This window comes from Aethalodelphis obliquidens, unplaced genomic scaffold (genome assembly GCF_003676395.1).
Source record: "Aethalodelphis obliquidens isolate GAN/ISIS:26980383/991018 unplaced genomic scaffold, ASM367639v1 scaffold15, whole genome shotgun sequence".
Classification (NCBI taxonomy): domain Eukaryota; kingdom Metazoa; phylum Chordata; class Mammalia; order Artiodactyla; family Delphinidae; genus Aethalodelphis; species Aethalodelphis obliquidens.
This window is the reverse complement of record NW_020837959.1, coordinates 23,494,810-23,512,591: the sequence shown is the minus strand read 5'-3', so window position 1 is coordinate 23,512,591 and position 17,782 is coordinate 23,494,810. Positions and strand designations below refer to the sequence as shown.

At 37.1% G+C, this 17,782-nt stretch overlaps 1 pseudogene; it reads left to right on the top strand.

Moving 5' to 3' along the window:
* The window catches only part of LOC113625299 (protein enabled homolog), a 119,130-nt pseudogene extending 101,572 nt beyond the window's left edge, over positions 1-17,558 (top strand).
* The last annotated feature ends 224 nt before the right edge of the window (positions 17,559-17,782 follow it).

The window sequence follows — 17,782 nt, the reverse complement described above, 5'->3', positions numbered from 1 at the left end:
CGCGGAGCGGCTGGGCCCATGGGCCATGGCCGCTGAGCCTGCGCGTCCGGAGCCTGTGCTCCGCAGCGGGAGAGGCCACAACAGTGAGAGGCCTGCGTACCAAAAAAAAAAAAAAAAAAAAAGATTTAGATATAGAAGTGGTCAACACCTAGAAGGAAATCAGTCTTTTGGCAACCTATGAGACAGGGCGTCCTGCTCCTCAAGGGTGGCAGTAGTAGAGTTTCTGATACCAGTCCTTGAATGTGATAGGAGCCACTGATAGTGGCAGTGATGTTTAGGTAGAGAAATCACTGCAGTGTGTGGAACGTTGTTGCTACCTTTTTCTTGCTTGTTTTGGCCTTACCAGAGATTCTGTAAACTGGCAAACATCCATTAATGAATTCTGTCTCTGCTTAAATGACTCATGATTGCATTGTTTGCAGCCAGAAATCCTGAACAATGACCACTCTGATGTTACAGTATGTTTGTTCTTAGAACAGTTATTTTTGATGGTAATGATAATAAACTACAAACTTTTAAAAAATCTTCAATTTTTAGCCCATATGCTGCAATAGGAAAATGAGCTTACCTGGGATGATTTGCTCTTTTGGGGGTTTACTGTATGGTTCTCTAATGACTCATAGATTTGCTTTGGGTACATAATTTACATTAAACAAATTACTAGCAGCTCAGGCAAAGAGAGTTGACTATATGTAGTTGACTTTCTCAGACAAATTCATTTGTCTTAGACTTAGGCTAAACGTAAAGACAGATTCCTGCTAAGAGTATGAAGAAGTAATGTTAATGCTCTGAGTCAATCTGGGGTTTTAAATAGTGTGAGTGCTCAGGTGAGGTTTGCATCTGTTCCTAATATCTATGACAAACGCTGTGAAAATTACATTTCTTGCCAGCTGGGACAACATAAGCAGCTGTAGATTTATAAGTGAATACACAAACGAAGTAGAAAAATAGTTATACTTGTATAAAACAAACAGAACAAATATTCATCTTTATTTAATGAATAAAAACTAAAATTCCATAAATATGCATTTTAGTAATGTGATTATTGGCTACATATTTTATTTCTATATTAATAATTTTTTAAACTCTCTGCCATCCCCATTTTACAATCGATCACTTTAGCGAATATTGTTTGGAGAGCTACTATATATATTATAATGTATATAGTGAGCTATATATGCTATGAATGTAGAAATGAAAAAGACAAGTCTATACCCTGATAAAATTACACTTGAGAAGCAAAAGGAAAGAATGAAAGAAGTAACATCTTATTATGTACTTGATGCTATGGACTCTGAAGAAATTTTTACCAATGTTGACAAACTTTGCTCATAACAGCCTTATAAGTGAGGTTTCATATAAATAGTGGATTCTGTTGTGTTAATGAGGGAACAGATGTTCAGTCCATGTTTAGCTGATTTTTAAAACTAGGTCTTTTCTCCTCATATATAGTTCTTACCCTTTTTATAACAATGAAGTGTAATATGTAGTCTTACATGATTTTAATTGTATTTTAACATTTATGTAATACTAAATTACTATATATTAAATAGCATGTTTAAGTATATTATTAGTATATACTAATAATAGGAGTATATTATTAATAATAAAGGTGGATATATATATTTGAAAATTAGTTCATATATTCCAGCTATTATCTATTCCATCACACAGACAATATTTGATTCTCATCTGTATTTGTGGATACTTGTAGTAACTCCATTGCCCCCAAATCACATGAATATCTTAGAATTCCTTGCCTTACACTGTGAGAAAAAATTATTAATTCAAGATAGAACAATTGTAGTGTTTTTATAACATGCTCCTCAGAACAGTAGTTAATAATAGTAATACGATTTCTTAGTTGGAGCGAAGTTGCTGAAATAAACTTGTCAAATTATGAGTTAAACAAAATTTAACTGCAGTACTCCCCAGGAGCTGTATTTTGCTAAAATTCCTATGGAGATCCAAAAAGACCATGTAAAACAATGGGCTTTCTGAACATAAACCACATATTACTTTTCTCACATGATACACCAAAAAAGACCAAGGTTTAATGGAATATGTTTTGGAAAATATTCTTTTACACAGTAATCTGACATCACTGGACAACTGATTGATCAGACACCAGGCAATAATTGGGAGATTACTGCAGTAATCCAGGGATATTTTTTGAGGGTTATTCTCATTTTATGAGAAATAAGCAAGAGGCCTGGCACAGTGACAGGCTGTAAAATATAGGTTAGACAGGCAACCAACTGTACTTAAAGACAGACAAAAGGATGTACAAATATAAAAATAATACCTATTATTTATTGAGAATTTACGGATACATGCTCTCCGCTCCTCTTAGTATTTTCATGGGTTGGTTTATTTAATCATTATCCTACAGCCCCATCTACAGATGGAGTCTCTAAGCAGAGAGGTTCAATCAGTACTTTACCCAAGGTAGCTCATTTATTTATCTTTTTTTTTAAATTTAATTTTATTTATTTATTTTTATACAGCAGGTTCTTATTAGTTATCTATTTTATACATATTAGTGTATATATGTCAATCCCAATCTCCCAATTCATCCTACCACCACCCCTCCCACCCCCGCTTCCCCCTTTGTTGTCCATATGTTTGTTCTCTACATTTGTGCCTCTATTTCTGCCTTGCAAACCAGTTCATCTGTACCATTTTTCTACAAATGACCCAATTTTGTTCCTTTTCATGGCTGAGTAATATTCCATTGTATATATGTACCACATCTTTATTATCCATTCATCTGTCGATGGGCATTTAGGTTGCTTCCATGGCCTGCCTATTGTAAATAGTGCTGCAATGAACATTGGGGTGCATGTGTCTTTTTGAATTATAGTTGTCTCTGGGTACCAAGGGTAACTCATTTAGTAAGGGCCAGGACAGACTTACAATCCCAGACTCTAGGTTCAGGCCTATGTTCTTAAACGCTATAGTACCCAGAAACTTATCTGATGTATCCTAAAAATAACATTTGGTTAGACAGTTCTCCCAAAACAACAGTAGAAAAGAATGTACATAAGGAGGACACTGAGAAATCATGTAAAAAGAAATAACAAGATAAATTTAACCTCAGATATAAGGAAATAACTTAGTTAAATATAGCATTTAAAAAGTCTCAGAATTTCCATATAACTAAATGTAAAAAAAATGAAGAGAAATTTTGAATGAAGCAAAACATAAATTGGTCTCTATGCAACATAGATTTTTTTAACTTAGAAATAAGGATTTGGACATTATGGTCGGAACTTCACCGGATTTGTCCTTTGAAGAAAATCCAGGACTAAGTTAGGAGAACACATAATTTTGGACATCTATTCTTGCCCTACCTCTGTATTCTAATCAAATAGATCTCTTTGCCCAAAAGATATCACCACCTTAACCTGAACTCCTACTGGCTGGAAAGATTTTTGGCAGTTTCGTCTGTTAATTTATTTATAATTTTAGGATGTTGAACCAAAGTCAAGTAATTCCTTAATTGCATAGCTTTTAGCAAAATATGACTTTTACCAGATATCTGGTGAGCTAAATTTTGCTAATAATATTTCTGAAAGGAATTTCTGATGTTCATCACAAATGCAAGATTAGCTTTTCCATCTGTTGAGATGTTCTTTACTATAGTGAAATATTTTTTTTCAAATCTTTCCTTAACATTTTATACAGATGAAATCCATGCTGCTTGCTCCTTCAGGTTATCTCTGATAGTACTTTGGGTATTTCAAGTGTTAACCTGAAAAGTAAAATAATAGAATTTATCAACAGGCAGTATAGATGATGGAACTACTTCCACTGAAATGGCTTTCAGAAACTCCTTCAGCACATTTTATTAAGGGATAAATAGTCCATATATACTGAATGCTGCAAAGAAATAAGAGTTATGGGTATCAGGAGGAAGGGCCTTATATTAAAACACTGTAATGTGTTATATACAAATAAAACAGTATTTAAAGCCCTTATATGTTAGCTTAAAAAACTTACTCTTCCAGTATAAAGTAACTATAATTCTATCTGTAATAGAAGGCTGTTTAAATACCTTATAGGGAAATTACTTCAGTTATTGAATTGAAGCGCTTGTGAAAATTTGAATTTAAGATGACTGTTTTTTCATAATTCAGTTTTTTTGTTTTAACATAATTTTATTATGATTGTACAACACTCACCAGAATTTGATGTCTCTGATATTTTTAATCCATTATTTGGTATGGGTTAAATGTTTTAATATGCATGTTGATAATGGCTAATGATCCTGCCCAGTGTTTCAAATCTTGTTGGTTATTTAGATATTACTCTTGTGAAGTGTTTGTTCATGTGCTCTAATTTTCTATTGGTTTTCTGCTTTTAATAATGGGTTTTAAAACATCATATTAATAAATTACTCTGCAAAACAGATATAATTATAACAAAGTTGTAGATATCTGTGGAATTTTTAGCAATGTCATATTGCAAAATTATGTTTTCAAGATACTAATGAGTGGGATTTATCCTTTTTAGAATGGAGTTTGGATTGAAAGTATGATAATAACTAAAAAGAAAGCCAGATATTGATTATTACCAAGACTCTCTGGTTGTCTGAGATGAAATGGATCTGTTGATGATTTACACAATATCCCACTATTATTGAAAATAAAATAAATTGTGGTTGATTTAAAAAAAAACTAATTCAATTTGCAACTTACTGTTACTTGCAACATTTACTTTGAATTTCCACAAAGCATGATAAATAAGCATTGGATTTAAATCAGGTGTGACTTAATCATCGTTTTATTTTAATTTTTTAAAACTTTATTTTCTAGAGCAGCTTTTGATTTGCAGCAGAATTGAGAGGAAGGTGCAGTGATTCCTCATATACTTCCTGACAAACACATGCACATCCTCCCCCATTATGAACCATGCCCCCCGCTTCCCAGAGTGGTGCAGTTGTTACAGTTGAATAGCCTATATTGCCACATTAGAATCACACAAAGTTCATGGTTTACATAGTGTTCACTCTTAGTGTTGTACATTTTATGAGTTTGGAAAGATGTACAATGACATGTATACATCATTACAGTATCATACAGCGTATTTTCACAGCCCTAAAAATCCTCTTTGTCCTTCGTTAACTAAGGTAGTACTATTCCATTTAGAATTTTTCAAGATAAATCTTTAGCAAAGTATCTAATCTGATCCAATCTTTAGTTTAAATATAACACTTACATCTATTTAATCTTCTTTTGCATAACAGAGTCTATGTGGAGTTCAGCTGCTACATACCTTATAAAGAAATCATTTAAAAGTGTGTCTGGGGGTGGGTGGGTGTGTTAATAAAATGAATGTTCTGCAGGTGTATTGTGGTATATACAGTATTTGATACTATTTTAAAATGATCGCCCCCCCATAATATCACCCCAAATCCTTTGCCTTTGAAATATAATAAATTGATAGCCATATTACAGTTGAGTAGACATTATTCACTTATAATAATTTCAAAACACAGTCAAGTTTTGATAGAATTTTAAAAATTATAAATGATACTTGTCAAACGTAAACTTGCTTTTAAAATATTTTATCATTTTTCCTGCCTTATATGTGTGTTGGATTAAAATTATAAATGGAGCATTTATCTAGTTAAGAGATTATATACATATATACACACGCACACCCACATACACACACTTTAACTGTATCACATGTTGACTTTCTTCTGCTAACATTGACATTTTATCAAGGTCTCTGTAACATTTATCTTAACCTAACAAATGACTTCTCTGACTCTCGCTTGCTTATAAAAATGTTAAAATTAAACATAAAAGTGAAAGAACTTTCCGTCTTCTCATATTTTGCCTGGTAAAATGACACTAGAAGAATATTATACCTTAGAGGCATTAATATATATATTTAATAATTTCAAAAATATAATTTTAACACAACTTTGCAGAATATTTCAGGTTATCACACATTTAGGTAAGTTTGTTATCTTCTGTATTTGAACAAAAACTTTTTTTCTTTAAAGTAATTGTGGAACATTTTTAATATATTTTAGTTTTCTCTGTAATTTATGTAAGTTGTTCTTCAGGTTTAAATAAGAACATATATAAAAATATAACGAGTACAAAAATTAATTTCCCCATCTTCTGTTGAGGTTGAAATGTGAGCTTTATTTGTAAATAGCTATATTTAGCAATATAACTGCTTTGTAGTAATAGCAAAAAACAAAGCACGTATTAGCTCCAGAAACCATAAATGCAGTATGAGGGACATGAGTGAGAAAATAAACATAAATGGAAGTAATGTTGATACCATTTTTCACAATGCAGGGGCTAATATCTTTGAAACTACTTTGTTAGTAATGCTTTTCAATTCCCTATACATAGTTCAAAACCTATAAAAATACAATTTTAGAGGAGGCCCTGAACGAAGACGGTGGAGTAGAAGGACGACAGGAAGACACTGGAACTCACCAAAAAAGATACCCCACATCCAAAGGCAAAGGAGAAACCACAGTGAGATGGTAGGAGGGGCGCAATCACAGTGAAATCAAATCCCATAACTGGTGGGTGGGTGACTCACAGACTGGAGAAAACTTACACCACAGAAGTCCACCCACTGGAGTGAAGGTTCTGAGCCCTACGTCAGGCTTCCCAACCTGGGGGTCCAGCAACGGGAGGAGGAATTCCTAGAGAATAAGACTTTGAAGCATAGTGGGAATTGATTGCAGAGCTTCGACAGGACTGGGAGAAACAGAGACTCCACTCTTGGAGGGCACACACAAAGTAGTGTGCGCATCGGGACCCAGAGGAAGGAGCAGTGACCCCAGGGGAGACTGAACCAGACCTACCTGCTAGTGTTGGAGGGTCTCCTGCAGAGGCAGGGGGAGTGGCTGTGGCTCACCGTGGGGACAAGGACACTGGCAGCAGAAGTTCTGGGAAGTACTCCTTGGTGTGAGACCTCCCAGAGTCTGCCATTAGCCCCACCAAAGAGCCCAGGTAGTCTCCAGTGTTGGGTTGCCTCAGGCCACACAACCAACAGAGAGGGAACACAGCCCCACCCATTAACAGTCAAGAGGATTAAAGTTTTACTGAGCTCTGCCCACCAGAGCAACAGCTTTCCCCACCACCAGTCCCTCCCATCAGGAAACTTGCTCAAACCTCTAAGATAACCTCATCCACCAGAGGGCAGACAGCAGAAGCAAGAAGAACTACAATCCTGCAGCCTGTGGGATGCAAACTACATTCACAGAAAGATAGACAAGATGAAAAGGCAGAGGGCTATGTACCAGATGAAGGAACAAGATAAAAGCCCAGAAAAATAACTAAATGAAGTGGAGATAGGCAACCTTCCAGAAAAAAAATTCAGAATAATGATAGTGAAGATGATCCAGGACCTCCGAAAAATATTGGAGGCAAAGATTGAGAAGATGGCAAGAAATGTTTTAACAAAGACCTAGAAGAATTAAAGAACAAACAAACAGAGATGAACAATACAATAACTGAAATGAAAACTACACTAGAAGGAATCAATAGGAGAATAACTGAGGCAGAAGAACGGATAAGTGACCTGGAAGACAGAATGGTGGAATTCACTGCTGCAGAACAGACTAAAGAAAAGAAATGAAGACAGCCTAAGAGACCTCTGGGACAACATTAAATGCTACAACATTTGCATTATATGGATCCCAGAAGAAGAAGAGAGAGAGAAAGGACTCGAGAAAATATTTGAAGAGATTATAGTCAAAAACTTCCCTAACATAGGAAAGGAAATAGCCACCCAAGTCCAGGAATCACAGAGAGTCCCATACACGATAAACTCAAGGAGAAACAGCAGAGACACATAGTAAACAAATTGGCAAAAATTATTGAAAGCAGCAAGGGAAAAATGACAAATAACATACAAGGGAACTCCCATAAGGTTAACAGCTGATTTCAAAGCAGAAACTCTACAAGCCAGAAGGGAGTGGCATGATATACTTAAAGTGATGAAAGGGAAGAACCTACAACCAAGATTACTCTACCTGGCAAGGATCTCATTCAGATTCGATGGAGAACTCAAAAGGTTTACAGACAGGCAAAAGCTAAGAGAATTCAGCACCACTAAACCAGCTCTACAACAAATGCTAAAGGAACTTCTCTAAGTGGGAAACACAAGAGAAGAAAAGGACCTAAAAAAACAAACCCCAAACAATTAAGAAAATGGTCATAGGAACATATATATGGATAATTACCTTAAACATGAATGGACTAAATGCTCCATCCAGAAGACACAGGCTTGCTGAATGGATACAAAAACAAGACCCATCTATATGCTGTCTACAAGAGACCCACTTCAGACCTAGGGACACATACAGACTGAAAGTGAGGGGATGGAAAAAGATATTCCAGGCAAATGAAAACCAAAAGAAAGCTGTAGTAGCAATATTCATACCAGATAAAAAAGGCTTTAAAATAAAGAATGTTACAAGAGACAAGGAAGGACACTACATAATGATGAAGGGATCAATCCAAGAAGAAGATATAACAATTTTAAATATATATGCACCCAACATAGAAGCACCTCAATACATAAGGCAACTACTAACAGCTATAAAAGAGAAAATTGACAGTAACAATAATAGTGGGGGACTTTAACACCTCACTTATACCAATGGACAGATCATCCAAAATGAAAATAAATAAGGAAACAGAAGCTTTAAATGACACAATAGACCAGATAGATTTAATTGATATTTATAGGGCATTCCATCCAAAAACAGCAGATTACACTTTCTTCTCAAGTGTGCACAGATCACTCTCCAGGATAGATCACATCTTAGGTCACAAATCAAGCCTCAGTAAATTTAAGAAAATTGAAATCATATCAAGTATCTTTTCTGACCACAACGCTATGAGATTAGAAATGAATTACAAGGGAAAAAACATAAAAAACACAAAACAAATCGAGGCTAAACAATACGTTACTAAATAACCAAGAAGTCACTGAAGAAATCAAAGAGGAAATCAAAAAACACCTAGAGACAAATGACAATGAAAACATGATGATCCAAAACCTATGGGATGCAGCAAAAGCAGTTTTAAGAGGGAAGTTTATAGCTATACAAGCCTACCTCAAGAAACAAGAAAAATCTCAAGTAAACAATCTAACCTTACACCTAAAGGAACTAGAGGAAAAAGAACAAACAAAATGCAAAGTTAGCAGAAGGAAAGAAATCATAAAGATCAGAGCAGAAATAAATGAAATAGAAACAGAGAAAACAATAGCACAGATCAATAAAGCTAAAAGCTGGTTCTTTGAGAAGATAAACAAAATTGATAAACCATTAGCCAGACTCATCAAGAAAAAGAGAGAGAGGACTCAAATCAGTAAAAATTAAAAATAAAAAAGGAGAAGTTACAACAGACACCGCAGAAATGCAAAGCATCCTAAGAGACTACAACAAGCAACTCTATGCCAATAAAATGGACAACCTGGAAGAAATGGACAAATTCTTAGAAAGGTATGACCTTCCAAGACTGAAGCAGGAAGAAATAGAAAATATAAACAGACCAATCACAAGTAATGAAATTGAAACTGTGATTAAAAATCTTCCAACAAACAAAAATCCAGGACCAGATGGCTTCAAAGGCAAATTCTATCAAACATTTAGAGAAGAGCTAACACCCATCCTTTGCAAACTCATCCAAAAACTTGCAGAGGAAGGAACACTCCCAAACTCATTCTATGAGGCCAACATCACCCTGTTACCAAAACCAGACAAAGGTACTACAAAAAAAGAAAATTACAGACCAATATCACTGATGAATATATATGCAAAAATCCTCAACAAAATTCTAGTAAACAGAATCCAACAACACATTAAAAGCACCATACATGATGATCAAGTGGGATTTATCCCAGGGATGCAAGTATTCTTCAATATATGCAAATCAGTCAATGTGATGCCCATATTAACAAACTGAAGAGTAAAAACCATATGATCATCCCAAGAGATACAGAAAAAGCTTTTGACAAAATTCAACACCCATTTTTGATAAAACCTCTTAAGAAAGTGGGCATAGACAGTACTAACCTCAACATAATAAAGGGCATATACTACAAATCCACAGCAAACATCATTCTCAATGGTGAAAAATTGAAAGCGTTTCCTCTAAGATGAGGAGCAAGACAAGGATGTCCACTCTCACCACTATTATTCAACATAGTTTTGGAAGTCCTAGCCATGGCAACCAGAGAAGAAAAAAAAATTAAAAGGAATACAAATTGGAAAAGAAGAAGTAAAACTGTCACTCTTTGCAGATGACATGATACTATACATAGAGAATCCTAAAGATGCCACCAGAAAACCACTAGAACTAATCAGTGAATTTGGTAAAGCAGCAGGATACAAAATTAATGCACAGAAATCTCTTGCATTCCTATACACTAATGATGAAAAATCTGAAAGAGAAATTAAGGAAACACTCCTATTTACCACTGCAACAAAAAGAATAAAATACCTAGGAATAAACCTACCTAGGGAGACAAAGACCTGTATGCAGAACACTATAAGACACTGATGAAAGAAATGAAACCAACAGATGGAGAGATAGACCATGTTCTTGGATTGGAAGAATTAATATTGTGAAAGTGACTATACTACCCAAAGCAATCTACCGATTCAGTTCAATCCCTATCAAATTACCAATGGCATTTTTCACAGAACTAGAACAAAAATTTTTAAATTTGTATGGAGACACAAAGGACCCCGAATAGCCAAAGCAGTCTTGAGGGAAAAAAACGGAGCTGGAGGAATCAGACTCCCTGAATTCAGACTATTCTGCAAAGGTACAGTAATCAAGACAATATGGTACTGGCACAAAAACAGAAACATAGATCAATGGAACAAGACAGAAAGCCCAGAGATAAACCCACGCACCTATGGGCAACTAATATATGACAAAGGAGGCAAGGATATGCAATGGAGAAAGGACAGTCTCTTCAATAATTGGTGCTGGGAAAACTGGACAGCTATGTATAAAAGAATGAAATTAGTATACTCCCTAACATCATATACAAAAATAAACTCAAAATGGATTAGAGATGTAAATGTAAGACCGGACACTAAAACTGTTAGAGGAAAACATTGGAAGAACGCTCTTTGACATAAATCACAGCAAGATCTTTTTTTTTTTTTTTTTTTGCAGTACGCGGGCCTCTCATCATTGTGGCCTCTCCCGCTGCAGAGCACAGGCTCCGGACGCGCAGGCTTAGCGGCCTTGGCTCACGGGCCCAGCTGCTCCGCGGCATGTGGGATCTTCCCGTACCGGGGCACGAACCCGCGTCCCCTGCATCGGCAGGTGGACTGTCAACCACTGTGCCACCACGGAAGCCCAGCAAGATCTTTTCTGATCCACCTCCTAGAGTAATGGAAGTAAAAACAAAAATAAACAAATGGGACCTAATGAAACTTCAAAGCTTTTGCACAGCAAGGGAAACCATAAACAAGATGAAGAGACAACTCTCAGAATAGGAGAAAATATTTGCAAATGAATCAATGGACAAAGGATTCATCTCCAAAATATATAAACAGCTCATGCAGCTCAATATTAAAAAAACAAACAACCCAATCCAAAAATGGACAGAAGACCTAAATAGACATTTCTCCAAAGAAGAGATACAGATGGCCAAGCAGCACATGAAAAACTGCTCAACATCACTAATTATTAGAGAAATGCAAATCAAAACTACAGTGAGGTATCACCTCACACCAGTTAGAATGGGCAGCATCAGAACATCTACAAACAACAAATGCTGGAGAGGGTGTGGAGAAAAGGGAACCCTCTTGCACTGTTGGTGGGAATGTAAATTTATACAGCCACTATGGAGAACAGTATGGAGGTTCCTTATAGAACTAAAAATAGAGTTACCATGTGATCCAGGAATCCCACTACTGGGCATATACCCAGAGAAAACCATAATTCAAAAAGACACATGCACACCAATATTCATTGCAGCACTATTTACAATAACCGGGTAATGGAAGCAATCTAAATGCCCATCAACAGACGAATGGATAAAGAAGTTGTGGTACTTATATACAATGGAATATTACTCAACCGTAAAAAAGAATGAAATTTGGTCATTTGTAGAGACGTGGATGGATGTAGAGACTGTCATACAGAGTCAAGTAAGTCAGAAAGAGAAAAACAAATATCGTATATTAACGCATATATGTGGAACCTAGAAAAATGGTATAGGTGAACTAGTTTGCAGGGCAGAAGTTGAGACACAGATGTATAGAACAAATGTATGGACACCAAGGGGGGAAAGCGGCAGAGGGTGGGGGTGGGGGTGTGATGAATTGGGCGATTGGAATTGACATGTATTCACTGATGTGTATAAAATTGATGACTAATAAGAACCTGCTGTATAAAGAAAATTAAATAAAATTCAAAAATAAAGACAAAACAAAAATACAATTTTATTCCATTATCTTTAAATCTTATAAATAGTGCAATGCTGTGGAATTGGAAATTTTATTTCATACTACAATGCTGATGTGCCTAGAAAGCATAATAGTTAATCTCTACTTAATTTGGTCTGACTCAATAGCATGTATGCATGGATGAGGGAGAAAAGTAACTTTCTGTTATATAAAGTTTGAAAATTGTATGATACCTTATTTTTTTGTAGTCCTTTTAAATAATGTTTGGTGTCTATTAGATAAAATTTTCTAGTTACTCAGCATCCCTTTCCTCTTTCTACTTCTATAATTTCAGTGGCAAAGCCCTTGGAGAATATACACTATCTGTAGTGACCATGTGACTTATTGTTCAGAATGGAATACTTTGACAGTAAAGAGTTGCTATTAATAATAATCACATCCAGACAGTCAGCATAGGCTGGGACACTCTTTGATATACATAGCTCAGCTTCTCTTCTTGGTGAAAACAAACCTTAAATCCCACAAAATTTTCCATCTGACTCACTACAATAATCCCACTTGTGTTTTTTGCTCAGCATTTTTATTCACAGCTATATTTTAGTTCTTAATTCTAAACCTACAGGTTCTGAAAGGCTCATGACTCATACCTAAGCACACTGCCAAGGTTCTGTGGTGATATCTGTGTACTAGATTATTATATAGAAGCCTTCTAGATATCCACTTTCCTCAATCTAATTTAGAGAGCCAGGTGAGTCACTATCTCTCCTATCTCTGCCCTTGTAGAATCTTGCCTGATATAACATATATCCTCCTCTTTATGTTAAAGACTATATAGGTGGAAAATGGGACTCTTTCAAATCTGATTCTCTCTCTCTCTCTTTACTTTTTTCCTTCTCACCCCTCAAATATCACTAGGTCAGAAAAGGACTGAATCTCATTCTACCATAATCAGAGATGATGAAACCTGTGGATGATGTTTACCCTCCACCACACAGAACAATGTACTTATGTGTTTCCTTTAGGTGCATTATTGACATTCTAATGGGAATGTTGGTAGAAAATTAGAAAATCCTCTCTCATAATAACATCTTGATTAACACAGTTATCCTCCCCACAATGTATAATGCTTTTTATATTAGAACATGAATATTATCTCTCTATTCAATGTATATCCCTCGATAATACATCGCAGTCTCCATATTCCTTTTAGAATTTATCCTACTCTTCTCTGAGATGAAAATTTTAGGTAAGGTAGGCAAAAAGAAAAGCAAATTTATAATAAATAATCTTGTATTAATAAGATACATAACTTTTTAACTTTTGCAGAGAGTAAACAAGAAAACTAATTTAAGCTGCAGAGGAAGTGTATTTGTCATATAGTACATGTTTAAAGAAAGGAAGATAATTCCCATATTTTTTCACAATAATTCCATATTTTCCATAATAATTTCACAAATCTTTTACATAATTTATGAGTATTTTCCTAAAATGTAAAATGAATGTAATTTCATAATATACAAAATATTTCCTGACATTTGATACTGTACAAAAGGAATACACTTTCCAGAATTTTGTTCCTCATTGCATTATTTTAAGAAGAAATCCACATTCCAGTTAAATCCATTTTTTAAAAAACAACAGTCAGTACAGTACTAGCAACTCTAGTTTTTACTCTTGCCAAGAAATTTTGTCATTGGTTTCAAGAGAAGCTTAAAAATGATATTGAATGAACTTTTAAATCTGCTGCTTTCCAAATTAATCTTTCTTGGAAATTATGTTCTGGAAATTATGTTTTGGTGGATCTGTTTTCCACAGAAACAAATGAACAGTCAATGTTAGTAGCAGTAGAAAGTATCATCAGTAGTAGAAGATCAAGATATTTGAAATATTTATGCACTTTCAAAATTTTAATTCTTCCTGAGTAGATTGTTTTTTTGATTAAGTAATGCTAATGTTGATAATGTTAATGTTGATAATGCTGAAAATTTTCAGCTTAAAAAATAGTGTCCGTATAAAGATAGCACAAAAGTGATTAAGTATCAAAGAGAAGTGGATAATCTTTGTTGATAAAATAGCCAAATTTTAAGTTATATTCTGGACATTTATTTTGTTTAAGGTGTCATTTAATTTTCAGAATAAGTATTTTTGGAAAATAAATTGTGTGTTGTTTTGCAATATGACACTTGCCAACTCTCTGCATTACTACTCTGATATATACCTTGCCATGTGATTAATGGGGAAAATATCAAATAACCAGGTTTGGAAGAATATAAATGCTGTTAAATTTCTAATATATGCCACAGATGCTCCTACTTCACAAACAAAATACTTGCCTTTAATTCACTGTATATCTTCATCAAGAGTAGTCCTTTCAAGAAGGAGGAGAGAATCAAGATGGTGGAGTAGGAAGAACCTCAGCTCACCTCCTCCCGTAGACACACAAAAACTATGCTATGTATAGAAGTTTTTCTAAGAACAACCTGAAGACTAGCAGAATGCCTCTTTTACAGCTAAAGATATAAAGAAAAATCCAAATTGAGATGTCTGGGAGGGGCAGAGATGCAGTCTAGTCAGGACCCACATCCCTGGCACAGTGACCCACAGTGGGAGGGGATATCACAAACGCAGAGGTCCTCCCTAAGGAGCAAAGGGTTTGAGCTCTACATCAGGCAGCCCAGCCCTGGGGACCTGCACCTGGAAGATGATCCCATATAATGTCTGGCTTTGAAAACCACTGAGGCTTATGGCTGGGAGAGCTGGAGGGCTATAGCAAACAGACTCTGCTCTTAAATGGATTGTACACAAACTCACTCACTCTGAGTTCCGGCAAAGAGACCTATGTTTGAAAAGTGCCTGGGCTATATGTGAAGGAGATTCATTGACAAACTTTAGGGTGAGTCCCAAAGGAGCAGGGATCTATTGGAACTTCATCAAGGTACCAAACCAGTGGTAGATGCCATTTTTCTAATTCTCCTTTTACCTAGCTGGCCAGGCGCTGGTGGGCATTATTTCTGACATTTGCTAACTACCCTGCTAGTATTTCCTTCCCTGTCCTAGCAGTCCCCTGAGGACCCACCCTGTCCAATCCATCCACCCTGGTCAGTGCCTTTCCAAAGCAAGCCCTACCCCACCACACCTGGCAGGCAGCCTCAGGTGGGTCTGGCATGCCTCCCCCACAAAATGGCTCCTGTGCCAGGGGACCAACCCCATAAAACCACCATACCCACAGCTGTTGCAGTCAGGCCCTGAATCCAGCCTCACTGGGGCAGCAGTTAGGACCAGGCCTTGCAAACAGCTGGGCCAGGGAACAGCCCCACCAATCAGTACACCAGTAGCAAACATGACCCCACCACAACAGGAGGACTCAAACAGCCCACAGAAGGAATACTCATGAAGTGCCTGGCTCTGGTGACCATAGGGGATTGCTCTTCTGGGCCTCACAGGAAACCTTCTACAATGGACCACTCCTTCAAGACCAGGAGATATATCTGATCTACCTAATACATAGAGATAAACACAGAGAATTAGCAAAATGAGGAGACAAAGGAATATGTTCCAAAAGAAAGAAAAGGACAAAACCTCAGAAAAAGAACTAAACTAAATGGAGATAAGAAATCTACCTGGTAAAGAGTTCAGGTAATAATAATAAAGTTGCTTACCAAACTCAGGAGAAGAATTGAAGTCACTGAGAACTTGATAAAACTATATATATATATATATATATATATATATATTTTTAAACAAGAGCTGAAGATTACAATAACTAAAATTAAAAATACACTATAGGGCTTCCCTGGTGGCGCAGTGGTTGAGAGTCCGCCTGCTGATGCAGGGGACACGGGTTCGGGCCCAGGTCCGGGAAGATCCCACGTGCCGCGGAGCGGCTGCGCCCGTGAGCCATGGCTGCTGAGCCTGCGCATCCGGAGCCTGTGCTCCGCGGCGGGAGAGGCCACAGCGGTGAGAGGCCCGCGTACCACACAAAAAAATTCAAAGGCAACTACAAGCACAGCAAAGAAAAGGAGCTGGAGCGGGAAAGGGCGAAAGAATGAAAAGGGAGAGATTGGAGGGGGAGAGGTTAGAAAGGGGAGGGCTGGAGAGGGAGTGACTAGAACAGGAGCAGCTGGAGAGAGAGAGACAAGAAAGAGAAGTTCAGGATTGCCTGGAGCGGCAGAGACAAGAGCGGAGAAGCTGGAGAGACTGAACCGAGAAACGCAAGAACGAGAGCGGCAAGAGCAACTAGAAAGGGAGCAGCTGGAATGCGAGCGAGAGCGAAGAATGTCAAACGCTGCTGCCCCTGCCTCTGTGGAGACTCCTCTAAGCTCTGTGCTGGGAGTCTCCTCTGCTGCTGAGCCAGGCTTGCATTGTCTTGGGACCACCGGCACCTCCACCCCCTCCTCCACTCCCACCAGGTCCTGCCCAGGCATCAGCTACACTTCCTCCTCCCCCAGGACTCCCTCCATCCCATCCACTTCCATCCTCAGGGCCTCCGCCTCCTCTACCACTTTCTTCCTAATCAGGTACCCCCTCCTCCTCCACCACCTCCTGCTTCTCCCCTCCCTGCATCTGGATCTTTTGGGGATCCATGTCTGAAGACAGTCACCCTTTAACTGGACTTGCAGCTTCAATTTCTGGATCAAAACTTAGGAAAGTGTCACGGATGGAGGATTCCTGTTTCCCAAGCGGAGAGATCACTGGTGTGAATTTGGCCTCATCTAAAAAATACAGGTAGTGGAAAAGGACCCCTTCCATTAGGGGTGGTGGGTTAATGGAAGAAATGAGCACCCTGCTGGCCAGGAGGAAGAGAATTGCTGAAAAATGATCAACAATAGGAACAGAACGAAAAGAAGACGAAAATGAAGATTCAGAGCCTGTAACTTCTAAGGCCTCTTCAACAAGTACGCCTGAACCAACAAGAAAACCTTGGGAAAGAACAAATACAATGAATGGCAGCAAGTCACCTGTTATTTACAGACCAAAATCTGCACCCTCCAGTGCCAACGGAGTCCAGACAGAAGGACTGGACTATGACAGGCTGAAGCCAAACACTTTAGAAGAAATGAGAAAAGAAGTAACTAAGCTACAAGAAGAGCTCATCGATGCAATCAGGCAGGAACTGAGCAAGTGAAATACCACATAGAGAAACAAACTAAGAAGAGATAGGACTTTAATCTGGAGAAAGAAAAAAAAAAAAAAAAAACCTGCAAAGAACAACTGTTAACAACAACAAAACCCCTACATTCTGTGAGCTGTAAAAAGAAAATGGAGACAAACAGAACGAGGGAAAAGACAACATACTTTGAAAGCCTTGAGACATTACTACTCTGGCAATAAGCTAGTACCCTCCCAATTTGATGCTTTTTT